The sequence below is a fragment of the Aethalodelphis obliquidens genome, unplaced genomic scaffold (assembly GCF_003676395.1).
Source record: "Aethalodelphis obliquidens isolate GAN/ISIS:26980383/991018 unplaced genomic scaffold, ASM367639v1 scaffold5, whole genome shotgun sequence".
Classification (NCBI taxonomy): Eukaryota; Metazoa; Chordata; class Mammalia; order Artiodactyla; family Delphinidae; genus Aethalodelphis; species Aethalodelphis obliquidens.
The window spans coordinates 29,701,153-29,720,703 of NW_020837949.1; the positions used below are offsets into that span (position 1 = coordinate 29,701,153).

The following is a 19,551-nucleotide window of genomic DNA, read 5'->3' on the forward strand; positions in this document are numbered from 1 at the left end:
CTTCCTTTCCCCTCAAGCTGTTCCTCTTTCATTTCCTGTCTCTGACACCATCATTACACAAATCACTCAAGCTAAAGACCTGGGAGTCACTCTTGATTGTTTTTCTCTGTAACCCTTTATATCTAATTAGTCACCAAGTCTGATCTCTTACATTTATTCATTTCTGTCCAACACTATTGAGTTAGTTCAAGCCTTTAGCATCTCAAAAAACTGCCCTATAACCAGTTTTCTTCCCCTAATCTCCTTCTCCTCCTATGCATCCTCTACTCTCCTACTAAAGTTAGCCTTTGAAAAAGCAAATTCTGATGATGCAATATGGAGAAACAGAGGCTCTGCGTCACACATACTGACCTTAATTCCTCCTCTGCCACTTCTCAGCTGAGTGACCTTGGCAAATTACTCAAGCTGTCTCTGTTATACTTTTGCCTTTGTAAAAGACAAAATTAGTAAAAGTATTTATCACATATGGTTGCAAAGACAGAATGAGATAATTCACACAGAGTGTTATCTAGATGAATTCATAGAGAGTGTTATCACATAGCCTGACATCTAGCGAGTTAGCAATAAATGTTAAGGATTATTATTTTGTCAATTCCCTCCTTAAAATTCTCCCAATTTTATTGTAAACATTATCCGACATGTCTTTCTCACTTCTAGACTATGATCTCCTTGAAGTTAGAAACTTTACCTTATCTTCACTTTATCCCAGGGCATAGCACAGCGTTTGAAACATAGTTGATGCTTAATAACTATCAGTTAATGACTGCAAAGTGTTCTCTGAATTATCCACAAGTGTAGACTTTGAATTTTTTGTCTTATGTCTCAATTCTTGAAGATTCTACCTAATTACCAGATGAAAATATACTGTAATATATAAACACATACAAGCTAAGTTATATACTAGGATTGACCTGCTGACATACTGTCCTCAATTGGCAAAATCCTAAGCCATTTTTAAAACACGTCTTCTAAAAACGTGTAAAAGCAAGTCTTAACATGTCCATTGATGGGCTTGAGGAAGGGTAGGGTGGGTCTATAAAACTCATTAAATTATATGTAATTTTTAGAGAATATCATGTATGCATGTTGGAGGGAAGAATGCATTTTGCTTTCTTCACATTCTCAAATGAGGTCTGTTATCCAGACAAGGTGAATAACCACTGATATAAAAGATGACAGAGAATATGGTACCAGGAGTTGGCTGGGTTCATGGAAGACAGGTGGAGATATATTTTTCAGCATGAAACTTTTTGGAATATGTCAGATCATACAATGAAGACAACTACCTACCAAGTGTATATTTATCTAAACTTTGAAAATAAAAGTCATGAAATCCACAACCCTGAATGCAAGTACCTGACCTCTAACCAATAAATAAGATCATTAAATCACAGTGTCAATCTTGCTACATGCTTCACGGTCTACCTTGTGTTTGTTGCCAACACTGCAGGGGGCTTAGAGAGAGTCTGTGATAATCATAATCTTGGATTTTGTTTGTTTGTGTGTGTGTGTGTGTGTATATGCATCCTCCCAATTTTTTAGGTAATCCAATTTAAACTAATGAGTAAATTTTTAAAAGTACACATATGATACATAATATATATAATATGATATGTACTATGAATATACATTAAAAACATATGTAACACAAAATGTAAACTGTAATATGCAATATAAAATAAAGTTTATATGATATGTAATGTATAATACAGAAAAATGTTTTCTACAAAATTATGGCTTTTCCATCATAATAGAATAATTTGCATATTTGTAGCTAATTCACAAGATTTTTATATAAAATATAATTTGAAGCCATTACTCTCTAAAATAATAAAAAGCCATTTTTTAAAATAACTACATTTAAATATCTTTACAACAACATTTACTAGGGATATACCAGTTTAAGATAGATTTTTCTTTGATTCATTTTGGCAGTGTTACAAATTTATGTGATTTAACAGTTAAATACACAGAGTGGACCTGGGTGTATATTGCTTAAACCAGTATTTGTCAAAATATAAGTATGATTGGGACCACAATTTAGGACTTGACAATTAATTTTACTTGCAGTATATGTTAAAAAGGTGTTCAGCTACAGGCTATCATGTGAATAGAAATCTGTCCCTAAGTTGAAATTTCCGAAGGAGTTGAGGTAAGAAATAACATGGACATATTATAAGCATAAACATTCTGAAGTCAAACACACTGATTAAAAATTCACAGGATTGTCTCTAAATTATCTAATAAAATACTCATCATGCTGAAATAATCATTATCAACTTTTCTACCTTTATTATCTGTTCTTGTCTGCTTCAGAAAAATTAGAAAATTAAATGCAAAATCTTTCCATTACTGCACTGTTAAAGCTGTAAATTTAAAAACAAATCAGACTTTCACCAATGAACAGATCATCCAAACTGAAAATAAATAAGGAAACACAAGCTTTAAATGATACATTAAACAAGATGGACTTAGTTGATATTTATAGGACATTCCATCCAAAAACAACAGAATACACATTCTTCTCAAGTGCTCATGGAACATTCTCCAGGATAGATCATATGTTGGGTCACAAATCAAGCCTTGGTAAATTTAAGAAAATTGAAATCGTATCAAGTATCTTTTCCGACCACAACGCTCTGAGACTAGATATCAATTACAGGAAAAAATCTGTAAGAAATTTAACACATGGAGGCTAAACAACACATTACTTAATAACCAAGAGATCACTGAGGAAATCAAAAAATACCTAGAAACAAATGACAATGAAAACATGACGACCCAAAACCTATGGGATGTAGCAAAAGCAGTTCTAAGAGGGAAGTATACAGCAATACAATCCTACCTTAAGAAACAAGAAACGTCTCAAATAAACAACCTAACCTTATACCTAAAGCAATTAGAGAAAGAAGAACAAAAGAACCCCAAAGTTAGCAGAAGGAAAGAAATCATAAAGATCAGATCAGAAATACATGAAAAAGAAATGAAGGAAACGATAGCAAAGATCAATAAAACTAAAAGCTGGTTCTTTGAGAAGATAAACAAAATTGATAAACCATTAGCCAGACTTATCAAGGAAAAAAGGGAGAAGACTCAAATCAATAGAATTAGAAATGAAAAAGGAGAAGTAACAACTGACACTGCAGAAATACAAAGGATTATGAGAGATTACTACAAGCAACTCTATGCCAATAAAATGGACAAACTGGAAGAAATGGACAAATTCTTAGAAATGCACAACCTTCTGAGACTGAACCAGGAAGAAATAGAAAATATGAACAGACCAATCACAAGCACTGAAATGGAAACTGTGATTAAAAATCTTCCAACAAACAAAAGCCCAGGACCAGATGGCTTCACAGGCAAATTCTACCAAACAAACAACTATTCTTCTCAAACTCTTCCAAAATATAGCAGATGGAGGAACACTCCCAAACTCATTCTATGAGGCCACCATCACCCTGATACCAAAACCAGACAAAGATGTCACAAAGAAAGAAAACTATAGGCCAGTATCACTGATAAACATAGATGTGAAAATCCTCAACAAAATACTAGCAAACAGAATCCAACAGCATATTAAAAGGATCATACACTATGATCAAGTGGGGTTTTTATCCCAGGAATGCAAGGATTCTTCAATATACGCAAATCAATCAACATGATACACCATATTAACAAATTGAAGGAGAAAAACCATATGATCATCTCAATAGATGCAGAGAAAGCTTTTGACAAAATTCAACACCCAATTATGATAAAAAAAAAAACCTTCAGAAAGTGGGCATAGAGGGAACTTTCCTCAACATAATAAAGGCCATATACAACAAACCCACAGCCAACATCCTTCCGAATGATGAAAAAGTGAAACCATTTCCACTAAGATCAGGAACAAGACAAGGTTGCCCACTCTCACCACTATTATTCAAAATAGTTTGGAAGTTTTAGCCACAGCAATCAGAGAAGAAAAAGAAATAAAAGGAATCCAAATCAGAAAAGAAGAAGTAAAGCTGTCATGTTTGCAGATGACATGATACCATGCATAGAGAATCTTAAAGATGCTACCAGAAAACTAGTAGAGCTAATCAATGAATTTGGTAAAGTAGCAGGATACAAAATTAATGCACAGAAATCTCTTGCATTCCTAAACACCAATGATGAAAAATCTCAAAGTGAAATTAAGGAAACACTCCCGTTTACCACTGCAACAAAAAGAATAAAATATCTAGGAATAAACCTACCTAAGGAGACAAAAGACCTGTATGCAGAAAATTATAAGACACTGATGAAAGAAATTAAAGATGATATAAATAGATGGAGAGATATACCATGTTCTTGGATTGGAAGAATCAACATTGTGAAAAGGACTCTACTACTCAAAGCAATCTACAGATTCAGTGCAATCCCTATCAAACTATCACTGGCATTTTTCACAGAACTAGAACAAAAAATTTCACAATTTGTATGGAAACACAAAAGACCCCGAATAGCCAAAGCAATCTTGAGAAAGAAAAACGGAGTTGGAGGAATCAGGGTCCCTCACTTCAGACTATACTACAAATCTACAGTAATCAAGACAGTATGGTACTGGCACAGAAACAGAGATATAGATCAATGGAACAGGATAGAAAGCCCAGAGATAAACCCACGCACATATGGTCACCTTATCTTTGATAAAGGAGGCAAGAATATACAATGGAGAAAAGACAGTCTCTTCAATAAGTGGTGCTGGGAAAACTGGACAGCTACATGTAAAAGAATGAAATTAGAACACTCCCTAACACCACACACAAAAATAAACTCAAAATGGATTAAAGACCTAAATGTAAGGCCAGACACCATAAAACTCTTAGAGGAAAACATAGGCAGAACACTCTGTGACATAAATCACAGCATGATCCTTTTTGACCCACCTCCTGGAGAAATGGAAATAAAAACAAAAATAAACAAATGGGACCTAATGAAACTTAAAAGCTTTCGCACAGCAAAGGAAACCATAAACAAGATGAAAAGACAACCCTCAGAATGGGAGAAAATATTTGCAAATGAAGCAACGGACAAAGGATTAATCTCCAAAATTTATAAGCAGTTCATACAGCTCAATATCAAAAAAACAAAAAACCCAGTCCAAAAATGGGCAGAAGACCTAAATAGACATTTCTCCAAAGAAGATATACAGATTGCCAACAAACACATGAAAGGATGCTCAACATCACTAATCATTAGGGAAATGCAAATCAAAACTACAATGAGGTATCATCTCACACCGGTCAGAATGGCCATCATCAGAAAATCTACAAACAAGGGCTTCCCTGGTGGTGCAGTGGTTGAGAGTCCGCCTGGCAATGCAGGGGACATGGGTTCGTGCCCCGGTCCGGGAAGATCCCACATGCGGAGCGGCTGGGCCCGTGAACCATAGCCGCTGAGCCTGCGCGTCTGGAGCCTGTGCTCCGCAGTGGGAGAGGCCACAACAGTGAGAGGCCCGCGTACCGCAAAAAAATAAAATAAAATAAATCTAGAAACAATAAATGCTGGAGAGGGTGTGGAGAAAAGAGAACTCTCTTGCACTGTTGGTGGGAATGGAAACTGATACAGCCACTATAGAGAACAGTATGGAGGTTCCTTAAAAAAATTAAAAATAGAACTGCCATAGACACAGCAATCCCACTACTGGGCGTATACCCTGAGAAAACCATAATTCAAAAACAGTCAAGTACCAAAATGTTCATTGCAGCTCTATTTACAATAGCCAGGACATGGAAGCAACCGAAGTGTCCATCAACAGATGAATGGATAAAGATGTGGCACATATATACAATGGAATATTACTCAGCCATAAAAGGGAACGAAACTGAGTTATTTGTAGTGAGGTGGATGGACCTAGAGACTGTCATTCAGAGTTAAGTAAGTCAGAAAGAGAAAAACAAATACTGTATGCTAACACATATACATGGAATCTAAAAAAAAAAAGTGGCCATGAAGAACCTAGGGGCAAGACGGGAATAAAGACACAGACCTACTAGAGAATGGACTTGAGGATAGGGGCAGGGGGAAGGGTAGGCTGTGACAAAGTGAGAGAGTGGCATGGACATATATACACTACCAAACGTAAAATAGATAACTAGTGGGAAGCAGCCACATAGCACAGGGAGGGAGATCAGCTCGGTGCTTTGTGACCACCTAGAGGGGTGGGATAGAGAGGGTGGGAGGGAGGGAGATGCAAGAGCGAAGATATATGGGGACATATGTATATGTATAACTGATTCACTTTGTTATAAAGCAGAAACTAACACACCATTGTAAAACAATTATACTCCAATAAAGATGTTAAAAAAAAAGATAAAAACAAATCAGAGAATATGAAAGTTAAGATCCTCTTAGTAACATTAACTTGTCCGACATTGATTATATATAATTCCACTATTGCTGGTTAGTGTTCTAAGTGTACACTTTATTATAAGGCATAAGAAATGTAAAGAAATTAATGCTGTTATTAAAACTCTGACTTTTCACTCCCTTGAGTTATGAAGGTTGAAATCTGCAATCTTAACATTGTATTAGCATAAGATTCTGCAATTTAATGAAATAAACTGGTTGAGAAAATGAACTATGCTCACTCAATGAAAATGCTGTCTGTTTTCTTGAATGGAACACTTAGAGCACCTCATTTAATGGTAACAGATGAAAACTTTAATAACTTAGTAGTTTTTATAAACACTGATAAAGTTACCTCATAAAATGATATTATTGTATATACCTACAAAATCTGTAAAATAATGTTATATGAAGTTATCAAAATTCTTATCCATTAAATAATGGAGACAAATTCATATACAGTATAGTGTTATCTACCTGTCAAATATATAATTAATTCAATTACTGTTATTGCATTTGTAAAGGAACTAAAAAAGCACTTGATAGAAGGAATAATAAATAACATTAAGATCCCATTGTTCTTATGAAGTTTGTAAAGAACTACAGACTAAAAGGAATGAAAGATAGAAAAACAAACATAAATGATAAGTAACTTTAAAATAAAAAAAATAATAAAATAAAATTAAACCCCCCAAGAGGGCCAGAGTCTTTGCAGGGTTTGTTCAGTGATACATAAAGTGTATAGAACAGTATCTGGGCTATAATAGCTGCACAGAAACATTTGTTGAATAAATTAACTTGGATGGTATCTTCAATAATACAGAAGTTCAAAAGCTCCTCTTTATAGGTAGTAAGAGTCCTTGAGAAAGGTTTAACAGCAGGGCAAATTTGAGTAACCAGCATAGCAACTATGCACTCCAAAAAAAAAAAAAGACCAGCAAAGTCAAGTATTTCCACAATGAAAATCCATCCAAGGATATTATCTGAGACTAGTGGCTGCACTTCAGGCTATTTTACTCATAGTTACCTCATGGGGATAAACATCGAAGGTAGGTGCATTAAATTCAGAAAGACACTATTAAAATGATCACATTCCCTCGGAAAGCATCATGTGTGTGGGGTGGGGGAGTAGCTCATACATGATATGGTGATGGTGGTGTTGGTGATGATGGCGGTGATGATGATGGTCTCATATTTCTCACATCACTTGAGACGTTCATCTAATTAATCCCTGAGAAGCAACAGGAAAGCGTGGTGAGTCTTCCTTAGGTGGATGCAAAAGGACAAAATTAAATATCTTAAGAGGATTGAGAAAGAGGTAATGGCAAGTGGTATAAGCCTCCCATAAATGGGAGACATGGTGAGATGTTAACAGAGTGGAATGATACCCATTCTAGAGTGGGTCAATTAAAATTATTCTTTGGAACCTATAGCACAAATATATATGTCAACTTGTTTATTCACATATTCAACAAATATTTATTGAGTATCTGGTATATTATTATGGGCCCTCTAGGAAGGCGACACATGTTCAAGTCCTGTGATATGCCGATAGGCCAGTGATATGCCGATGAGTAAGACATAGCATCTGCCTTCTAAGGATATTATAATAAACTACAGGAATTAAGAAGCAACAGTTAAAACACATAAAGTTAGAAATATACAATCTTATATTTCTAAAAAGTACAGATACGATTAATCCCTAAACATACCTTTAATAATGGCTAAAGCACATCTATTAAGGTGCAGCAAGATAGGACCCTTTCACTTTGGTCTTTCATATTCTTTGTTAGAAAGAATGCTGGATCTAGGAGACTGCATTTACTCACCATGAGCTTGTGAGGTATGTTTTGATCAGGTTTTATGGAGGATAGAGCAGGCTGGCTGCTCTGATCTCTGTTTATTTCAGAGGAACTATGTCTCAGCTACCTTGCATGTACAAAAATGGTTAGTGCTAAACTCCCGACTCAGATGAGACCTGACCTTTGTCTCGCAAGATATATATTATCTTTGTCAAGGCACATGAGCCCACTTTGTTTGGTTCTAAATTGATAGCCTTTTCAATCTTTTAATATCATTTGAACAACAAAATAATCATTAGAGGCTTTAGTAACACAATCAGCAATGGCTTCTTAAAGTTCGATTCAGAAAGACCTCCAAGAGCTGCCAGCATCCCCAGAAGCCATGCCTCTGTTAGCCCTTTTAGGGAGGTGTCTTAGTCTGTTCAGGCTGCTATAACAAAATACCACAGACTGGGTGGCTTATTACAACAAAAATTTATTTCTCACAGTTCACTCGTTATCTGGTGAGAGCCTGCCTTCTGGTTCAGAGAGGGCACCTTCTAGATGTAACCTCACGTGGTGGAAGGGGCAAACTAGTTTTTTGGGGTATCTTTTTATAAGGGCTCTACCATCAAGACCTAATCACCTTCCAAATGCCCCACCTCCTAATATCAATCCCCTTGAGAGTTAGGATTCCAACAAAGGAATTCTGTGAGGGGACACAAACATTCAGTCCATAACAGGAGGAAAACTGTGGCCAGACTCATCTGTAACAATCAGTTCATTCTGTAGAATGGTGGTTTGTAGGACACCTAAGAGAAATCTTCACCATATTTGAAATCAAAGAGGCCGCATTATAGTGTTCAATAATTTCCTATTTATCTTCATCTAGAAAATGTACTTTTTAGTGCCAAACATGAGAGCTTCCTTCTTGAGCTTACTCAGCTCCTTAATGCAGTTGCTGCTGAGTTTGCAAATCCACATAAGTGAAGGGCCCAGATGCAGAAGTTAAAAAGCTGGGTAAGAATGAGGCCTGTTTGTCTTCATAACTGTATATACACAGCCCAAAACCTGTTAGGACTACTTGAGTATTTTAAGGGCTGGAAGACCCTGATAATGAGTTTAAGAACTATTTACTGGAAGACCAAAAAAAGGCTTGGAAAATCTTCAAAGCAACAGATCATATAGATGCTAGTTAACATTTTTTAGTTTAAACCCTCTTAGAAACAACTTATTCAGAACAACATAAAGATCTGGACTTAACTACTTGGGTAAATGTCGCTCATACTACAGTTTCAATGAAAAATAGTTATGGGACACTGAAGGCCACAAACATATTTCATCCAGTTTTATTTCCTCACATTTCCCCATTGAACTATGTCTTTGAGGGAAAGAACTATGTGGGAAATAACCTCTCATATCCTCCTCTTTTCCAGAGCAGAGCAAAAATAGCACTTAGCATGTACAACAGAAATGACAGCTCTTATTAATAATGCTCATATCAGTCACTGAAATATCTAAAAGAAGTTTCTCTCACATTTTCATCAAGACAGTGTGCTAGATTACATAATAGAGAGACCAAGGCACCAGTCAGGCAGGAGAAGTATAAAGAAATTTAGAAAGAGAAAGACAGAAACAGAGAAGAAGAGAGACTGAGGAAGAGAGATGAGAAAAAGAGAGATAAAGGCAGAAAATTCTGAAGAAACTACTTATTTTCATAATAAATATACATTTTTCTCATATTTGGAAAAGTTAAAATTTTACAGTTGAAATTGTCTTTTCATTTTTATTAGATATGGCGTGGGACAACATAGTCTGTTCTGGGTTTATGGACTTGAAAGCCATAATCTCAGTCTTGTCAAGATAAGCATTAACAACTAATATTTTAAAATAGAATTAATTAGTGACTCACACTCTCATTTTCCTTCCAGGACAAAGACTCTTCTTCCCTATTCCACTAACATCTCAGCTACTGGATTTCCTCTGATTTTTTTCAAAAAACGTTTTGAGTGACACAATCAACAGAGTGAAAAGGCAACCTAAAGAATGGTGGAAAATATTTGCAAATCATATATCTAAAAGCTGTTAATATTTAGAATATATAGAGAACTAAAACCAACAACAAAAACCCTAAATAACTCAAATAAAAAATGGGCAAAGAACTTGAATAGACATTTTTTTCACCGAATATTATAAATATGAAAACATGGAGCGTATGAAAACATGCTCAACATCACTAATTGTTGGAAAAATGCAAATCAAAACCACAATGAGATACCACTTATACCCATCAGGATGGCTACGATCAGAAAAACATAAAATAATCAATGTTAGGGAGAATGTGGAGAAATTGGAACTCTTCTGCACTGCTGGTGGAAATGTAAAATGGTGCAGCCACTATGGAAAACAGTATAGTGATTCTTCAAAAAATTAAAAATAGAATTACCATATATTCAGCAATTCCATTTCTGGGTGTATATCCAAATGAACTGAAAGTAGGGTCTCTAAGAGATATCTGTACACTTATGTTCATAGCAGCAATATTCATAACAGTTAAAAGGTAGAAATGTCCATGGATGTATGAATGGTTATATAAAATGTGGTATATACATACAATAGAATATTATTCAGCCTTTAAAGGAAGGAGATTCTGACCACATGGCTGAACTTTGAGGACATCATGCTAAGAGAAATAAGCCAATTAAAAAATATTTTATGGGGCTTCCCTGGTGGCACAGCGGTTGAGAGTCCGCCTGCCGAAGCAGGGGACACAGGTTCGTGCCCCGGTCCGGGAAGATCCCACATGCCGCGGAGCGGCTGGGCCCGTGAGCCATGGCCACTGAGCCTGCGCGTCCAGAGCCTGTGCTCCGCAACGGGAGAGGCCACAACAGTGAGAGGCCCGTGTACTGCAAAAAAAAAAAAAAAAAAAAAAATTGTATGATTCCACTAACACAAGAGACCTAGAATAGTCAAATTCATAGAAAGTAGAATGGTGGTTACTACGGAACGGAGGAGAGGAAAACTGGGAGTTGTTGTTGTTTAAATTTTTTTAATTTATTTTTTTATACAGCAGGTTCTTATTAGTTATCTGTTTTATACATATTAGTGTATATACATCAATCCCAATCTCCCAATTCATCCCACCACCACCACCCCCCTGCCACTTTCCCCCACTGGTGTCCATAAGTTTGTTCTCTATGTGTGTCTCTATTTCTGCCCTGCAAACTGGTTCATCTGTACAATTTTTCTAGATTCCACATATACGTGTTAATATACATTTGTTTTTCTCTTTCTGACTTACATCACTCTGTATGACAGTCTCTAGATCCATCCACATCTCTACAAATGACCCAATTTCATTCCTTTTTTATGGCTGAGTAATATTCCATTGTATATATGTACCACATCTTCTTTACCCATTCGTCTATCGATGGGCATTTAGGGGGAGTTATTTAATAGATATAGAGTTTGTTTTGCAAGATGAAAAGGTTCTGGAGATTGGCTGCACAATAATTTAAATATATTTAACAATACTGAATTACACACTTAAAAATGGTTAAGATGATAAATGTAATGTAATATGTATTCTACCACAATTAAAAATAATCCAGACTTTAGTAAAAAAAAAATTTGTAATGTCTCAATCTTACAACTTATGTGGCAGAAAAGCATACTGCCAGGTGAAAAATATATGACCAATTATGTTCAAATAGGGTCGAAGGGATCAATCAAATGCTCATTCCTCAAATTTTAGTACTTTTTATCCAGCCAGTTATCCTAAGTTTTAAGCATCTGAACTATACTGTTTTGGTTCTCCAAAGATTCTCTCAGAAATATCTGCATAAAATTATGCATTTTTAAAGAGAAAGTTCTGCTCATTTCTCTTTTAATCTTTGATCTATTCATACTTTAAGATCAATTCAACATTTCTTACCCTGTGGGGGGTCTTCTCTCTATGACTGTGCTGAACACTCTTTCCTGTGGGCTACCATTATGGCTTACAAGTAACTCATTTATTGAATTTACTGCCCAATTACCTTTTTCCTATCTGTGAGCTCCTTAAGGGTAAGCATGCTTCCTCTTCATCTATGTGTCCCAAGAACTCAGCAGAGAGCCAGGCAAGAAATAAAAGTTTAGTATTTATTTATGGGATAATGGTGAAGCTAACTCTTGTAAAACCATCTTATTAAATAATTGAGAAATTAGTTCCTCTTAGAGATCAGAACTATGGGGGGATAAAAGCCCACTTGCTCCTTCATCTTACTAAATATTATTTTACCAAAAAATAAAATATAATTTTGTTTTTCTTTTTTGATTTGAATATCAAGAAACTAAATGCCAAAAGTTTGTCCTAAATAAAAGTTTACCCCTAGCATTAGTAACCTAGTATGAGTAATCTGGTATTATTACACCAATACCCCATCCTCTCTTATCCTTGCATCCATGCTACTGTAACATTATCTTGTTATAAACTATCTCAAGTCTATTTCGGAAGGAAGTGAGATATGATTAAAATATGTAAAATATGCAATATAAAGCTAAATATGAAGGTGCTGCTTCAAAGTTGTCTTTAGTTTCTTTTCTTTGTTCCATGAATAATGTCTCCCACATTTCCGTAGAATCCTAAACAGCTGCACTCTCATTACTGCAATATCTGTTCTTATATGCTTTATCTTGTCTGGTTCAGTTCTGAGTAGGCGGTATAGTCTGTTCTCCATAATTTGTTTTCTAATGTATATCCACTTGTGTGTCACATTAGTTATTCTAGTTTTCCTTAAACTGCAGCTAAATTAAGCTATTTTTCAAAGTAATATGACAACCTAATGAAGACCCTTTCTATGTAAGATATGCACACTTTAGTTGGTATAATTAAGACAACAGAAAATATGATTTCCTTCATAACAATCTTAAACTGTAGAATTTAGGAGATCTGTATCTAGATTTAGATTTAGGATAAACTGTGATGCTTTAGAAAAGTCTTTTGACGCCTTAGGACTCGATTACCTCAAAAGTTCTTTCCAAGTCTAAAATTATGGATCTATCAGTAATGTCTAGAATGATAGTTGAGGTTCTAAGCCCTTGCCTGGAAATACGCATAAGTACTCATCAGTTTATACAATGCTTTCTACAAAAGGAAGCTACCCTGAATATCATGTTAAAATACTTCTTTATTCAGATTAACATAAAATAAAAAATTCGAACTGTAGAATGCCAGATTATGCTTGCATTTGCTATGAACTTCTTAAGTAAGTATATTGTCAACATTATACTACTTTCAATACAACATAGTTGCAAATATGGCTTCTCAATAATCATATAATTTCTCATCTTGGTATCCAGTACGGACATTAGTCTGGTCCAACTTACATATCCAATCAATATATGAGGATATCTTATGCCTTAGTAATTAAAGCCAATTTCCCCCTCAGACTAATTTCATTGCTGAAATATACTGCAAGTTTATTCCTACTCTCACTGTTATTTGCTCCTTGAAAAACATATCAGACCCTTTCCTGACAAACCAAATACCCTGAGTTTTGCAAGGCCTACCTGGATCGTTCATCTCTTCTGTGAAGCATTATCGGGCTATCTAGTACTCAGACAGCTTAAAATGACCTATCCATTTTCTACATTTTTGTAGTACCACAGAATTCATCCCTAACTTCTAATTTAACACCTAGTAATACATCAACTCCAGAATAGAGCAGCTAGTTCATCCATAAGCACACATCCTCCTTCTTGCCACACGTTTAGACTGCACTGCCCAACCTCTTTGCATCTGGGTGAACCTTATGACTAGTTCCGGCCAATGCCATGTGGGCAAATACGACATTCAACTACTCTGATGCCTGGCCTATGAAACTTTGAAAATCTTTCATGCACTTTCCTCCTTTGTACTTTTCTTCTGGCTGTACACAGAGGATTCAATAAGGACTATAAGCTTCTAGGTGATCACAAAGGTCCTAAGTACCTCCACGAATGAAGGGATGGAATGAAGCTCCTCCCTCTGCCCCAATATACAACTTTATATGGTACCCTTGTTTTTCTTGGGTCGTTTTTTACTTCCCTCATTGACCATAAATGACTGAGAATATACCTCAATGCTTTTTGGAATTCTGTATATAAGCAAATACAATTATTTAATAACATTCATTCAACATAAGCATTTTTTTTTTTTTTTTGCGTTATGCGGGCCTCTCACTGTTGTGGCCTCTCGCGTTGTGGAGCACAGGCTCCGGACGCGCAGGCTCAGTGGCCATGGCTCACGGGCCGCTCCACGGCATGTGGGATCTTCCCGGACCGGGGCACAAACCTGTGTCCCCTGCATCAGCAGGCGGACTCTCAACCACTGCACCACCAGGGAAGCCCAACATGAGCATATTTTAATAGAAAATGCATATTGTCTTTAGATTTATACTCTCATCACTCAATAATATGCATTCCATATTCATAAAATATTCTAAATATTTAATTATTTTTAAAAATTGCATACTATTCAATGATCATGCTAATCATATATCTGTATAATTTTAAAAAGTAAAACAAAAAATTAACGCTTTAGTATTCACTATGAAAGAGAATAATGGCCAGATTTTCTTCTGATTGGTGTTCTCTGTAGGTGCTATAATAAGTAATATAAAGCTAGAAATTGAAAAAAGAAAATCTGTAAGAGTCCATGAACACATTCTCAAGTCACTGAAATAACACACAGTTGGTGTATGAATGAGTTCATGAATCATTTATCAGTGGTGACAGAAATAGAAATTATTTCCCTCAGAAGTCTATCTTTATTACAGTACCCTGTAAATATGTTCAATATTTGAATCTCTACTTTTAGGGAGGGAACTAACATTAATTGAAGGCTTTACATAAATCATTGTACTTACCCCTCACAACAACTCCTTGAGGTAGTTATTTTTATCCCCATTGCAGAGATGAAATACCTTAATGAAGAAAGAACGCAGCTCACAAATGGCAGAGCCCTGACTGGAACCCACACCTGCCTTATTCTTTCATACTTTTTCTCTCTAACACAGAATTCTCTCTAGCATCTCTCATCTATGTACTTTTTCATGACACTTTGTGTTTAAAGTACTTTACTTCTCTATTCTAAATATCAACATAAAAGTTCAACCAGTTATAATTATTTAGTGAGCGTCAACACTATGCTAGACAGAATAAAGTTTTAAAACTCATGTAAGAGTTTGCCGTTTATGAAAGGTCACATTGAAAGATGTCCACTTCCATTATAGATGATCCTTTCTATACCATTTTTCTCCTCTCCTCCCTGTAAATCCTGTTTTTTAATCTCCTGTCACCAGATTATATTGCTCATTTTCTTCATTGTTGAAGTCACTTAATAACCTTGCAATTAACTCCTCCAAGTTTCCCAAATATTTTAGCTCTGGCCTAACGGTCACTCTTTCCAACATGACTCTTTTTTTCTTTTTTTTCTTTTCCTTTTTTTTTTTTTTAGGCAAGTCAGCTGACAGCTTTACTGCATTGGGGAAGTGGATAGATCGCTCAGGAGCTCTTGGTGGGGCGAGTCCGCTTTCTCTTCGCCATCACAGGCTTCTGGCGCGCAGGCCTGCCGGATGGCGGCCACGCGCAAACCCGGGCGGTACTTGTTCTTTCGGATCACGTGCCGGATGCTGCCGAGGGCGGCCCGGGCATTCTTGTTGATGGTGGTCCGCATGTTGGAAGTGGCTGCCTTTCGCTGACTGGATCTCCGCTTCATGACCACCACGACCCCTTTGCCGTCTGCCGCCAGCTCCATGCCCACAGTTCGGCGGTGAATGAACCTGTTGTACCGGAAGGAGCTGCAGGCCTTCAGGTTATTGGGCTCGGTGCTATACGTCTGCTTGTTCCTCTTGATCAAGAAGCTGGAGCAGTTCAGCATGATCATCCATTGCAGATGTGCTGACACGGCGGCAGCTCCTCTCGTGGCGGCTGCCGGATACGCTCCAACATGACTCTTGATTTAATTGACAACTTCAATATATACATATATGATCCTTCCTGACATGTGGCCTCTTGATTGCTTAATCTTCTTCCCTCTAAATATCTTGTCTTCCCTATTATCTCAGCCAATTAACTGCCTGGCCATTTCTAGACCTATTCATTGTTAGTAATGCCCATACTTTCACAATTCTGTTTCATGCAGCCTCAGTTCTCCGACCATCATCTCCTCTTTTTCCAGCTCATTTGCTGCAGTATCTCAACCTTAACAGTCATATGCCCACTGGGACCTTCAATCTATTGAAGGACACACATCTCAGTCCATCAACTCCCTTCACTAGGCAAAATTACAATTCTGCTTAGATTTAAATCTCTTCAACACCTACACTTGTACAGCTAAATATGCATGTAGAAACACACAGCAACTCTGAATGATCTCACTTCAAAAATTCAATTTGAAAAAGTGTTGGAGGACTCTGAAGGCTGCCCACAATCATACTATATTTCACTAGTACATGTACTTTCCACTCTCCTTGAGGACGATTTCATACCTTCTCCTTTCTTCTTAAACTTCTAACACCTCCATCCTAATACTCCCAGTTGATGGCTTTGCTTTGTCTCCACTGAGAAAACTGAAGCAACTAGAAGGAATCTCCAGAAACTCTCACAGCGACATGTATTCACCCACAATTGAACCCGTATACTTTGCTTTCTCTCAAGTTTCTGGATAATGATTATTTACTCCTCTCTAAAACCTTCCCTTGTGCACTACATACAATTTCCATCACCTATCCAAGAACTGCACAATGGAATTGATTCCCTTTTCTCTGCATTATTAATTTTTTATTATGTAGTAGAGAAAATCACCACCAGCAAAAATGTTATTTTTCTCCCATTTTAAAAGAATCATCTTTTAAACCCCGTTTCACCTACCAGCTATAACTGACTATCTTCTCCCTTCTGCAGCAAAATATCTTCAGATATTTGACTATACCCAGTAATATCAATTCCATTTCTCCTAATGCTCCTTAATCCTCGCCAGTCAGATTTGCCCCCTGATCATTACACCAAAACTATTCATGTCAAGATCACCAATTACCTCCAAATTGCTAAATCCAATGGTCACTTTTCAGTTCTTATCAACATCAAGTATATTGTCCTTGACATATTTCCTTCACTTTGCTTCCATGATACCACACTCTTGATTCTCTTCTAACAATATTATTTTTACATCTCAACCTTCTTTGTTGGTTTCTCCTCCTCTTCCAGACCTCTTAATGTTGGAGTTCCCTAGATCTCAGTCCTGTATTCTCTCCCTCTCCTCTGTCTGCATCCACTACGCCGTGGCCTCAATCAGCATATACATTTTAATAACAGCAGCCATGTCACCCGAATTTAAACTTCTTTCCCAGACATGTTTTCTGAACTTCAAACTCCTATACACAACTGCCTACCTGCCAGATGCATTGAGTTGCCAAATAGATATCTCCCACTGACTTGGCCAAAACTGAACTTCTCATTCCCTTCCTCCTGCAAACCTATTCCACTCAGTCTGTTTTGTTTTTTCATTTAAATGGATGACCCATCCTTTCAGTTGCTTTCAGACAAAAATCTCGGCTTCATTCCAGAATTTTCCCTTCTCACATCCATATCCAATTTTTGGGAAATCCTGTTGTAATATCTTAAAATATATCCAGTACCTAATCATTTCTCACAATTCTCATTGCTACCACCTTGATACCAAGCCATGATTATTATTATCCCAGTGACTACTGAAATCATCTCTTAACTGGTTTTCCTGCTTCCACCTATGTGCAAATGATATCAACGCAACAGCCACTGATCCTTGTCAAATCTAAATCATATCAAATCTCTCCTCTGCTCCAAACCCTCTACCAGTTCCTCTTCTTAGAGTGAAACTCAAGTCATTACAAGCACCAACAAGGCACTATAGTAACTGCAAGATCAGGCTCCACTTCCTTTCTGATCTAATTGTTCCCTCACTCATTCACCTCCAGCCACCTGAACTCCTTACTGAACACACCAGACGTACTTATGCTCTAAAGGCTTTCACTAGCATAACTCTTTCTTGGAATGTTGTCCTCCAGATATGTGCTTGCCTATGGCCCTGAACTACATCAAGTCTTTGTTCAGATAACATCTTCTCAATGACATCAATTTTCACCATTTAAGTGAAAAATGCAACCCAACCCCCTTCTCCTTAGCTCTGCTTTGTTTTCTATAGCATTTATTACTTTCTCTTATCTAAATATTTTGTGTGTGTCTGTGTGTATGTGTGTTCCCCTAATGTAACCCTAGTGCCTAGAATAGTAGACACATGGTATGTGCTCAATTAATATATAAAATAATAAATGGATCAAATAATGAAGTATAAGCTTATCAAACCTACACCCTACACACACACACACACACACACACACAGCTCTAAAGAGAATTGGAAATTTATCCATTATAATTGAAATATGATGATAATATACATCTAAATGATAATTAATAATTCTATATACAGAATAGAGTCTCAAAATTGTGAAGAACTTTAAAGCTCATATAATCCAGTCATGTATGCGATGTTTATGTTTCTTCCACATGTTTTCCCATAATAATTTTCTAGTCTATTCCTGAATACTGCAGTAATGGAGGACCTTTTGCATAATTTGCAATGAGACAACTGAAATTCAAGGTTAGTTAATGTTGCGTGATATTTTACAGCAGTTAAAGACAGTAGGAATGATAGAATCTGAAGCCAGGTCTCTTGCCTGCTAGTACCCTTCATTACACTCAACTCTGTATAGAAAACCTTTAGTGCATTTAAATATATGTTTACTGAATAAACCAAATGACTTCTTTAAAACTGGCAGTTACAAAATTTTTATATAATTGCAGTCAATTTAAAACCATTATCAAGAGTCTACAGATGTAGATAACCCTCAAAAAAAAAAACTTGAAAAACACTCACTCATTTTAAAATTGAAATTCTTTTGTAAGTTTTCTCATTATCGGGCAATGAGGCTGATAAAATAGTAGCATCAAGTGATACTAAGCCTAGGGAAAGAGAATTCACAAAATATCTGAGGTAGAGAATTCCACTGGTAACTTCAAAACACCACTATACTACGCTCTAAGAAATCTGCCTTCACGTTAGAAAGAAGACAAAAATGAAAGCAAGAACAGAAATAATGTAGATAAAACAAAGCCCTTTAAAGTTTCCCTCCCAAAATAACTCAAGCAAAGACTGACTCTATCACTTAGAAAAGTCACTGTACGTTCTACTACTAGGTGACTAGAAAGAGGTACTAAAAAGAAACAAAACCCACAGAGTATGTCTGAATTGTGAGTTTTTCATATTTTAATTATGTTTTGGAACTCTGCTCACCATAGCATGCTGTGATACAAAGGAAGAAAAAACTAATAAATT

The 19,551-nt window shown here is 36.3% G+C and overlaps 1 protein-coding gene and 1 pseudogene across 1 annotated transcript in view; both read right to left on the reverse strand.

Annotated features, from left to right (window-relative positions):
* Positions 1-19,551, reverse strand: part of KCND2 (potassium voltage-gated channel subfamily D member 2) — a 470,191-nt gene that overhangs the window by 383,539 nt on the left and 67,101 nt on the right. The window lies entirely within an intron of this gene.
* On the reverse strand, positions 15,681-16,137 carry LOC113618504 (60S ribosomal protein L28 pseudogene; annotated as a pseudogene).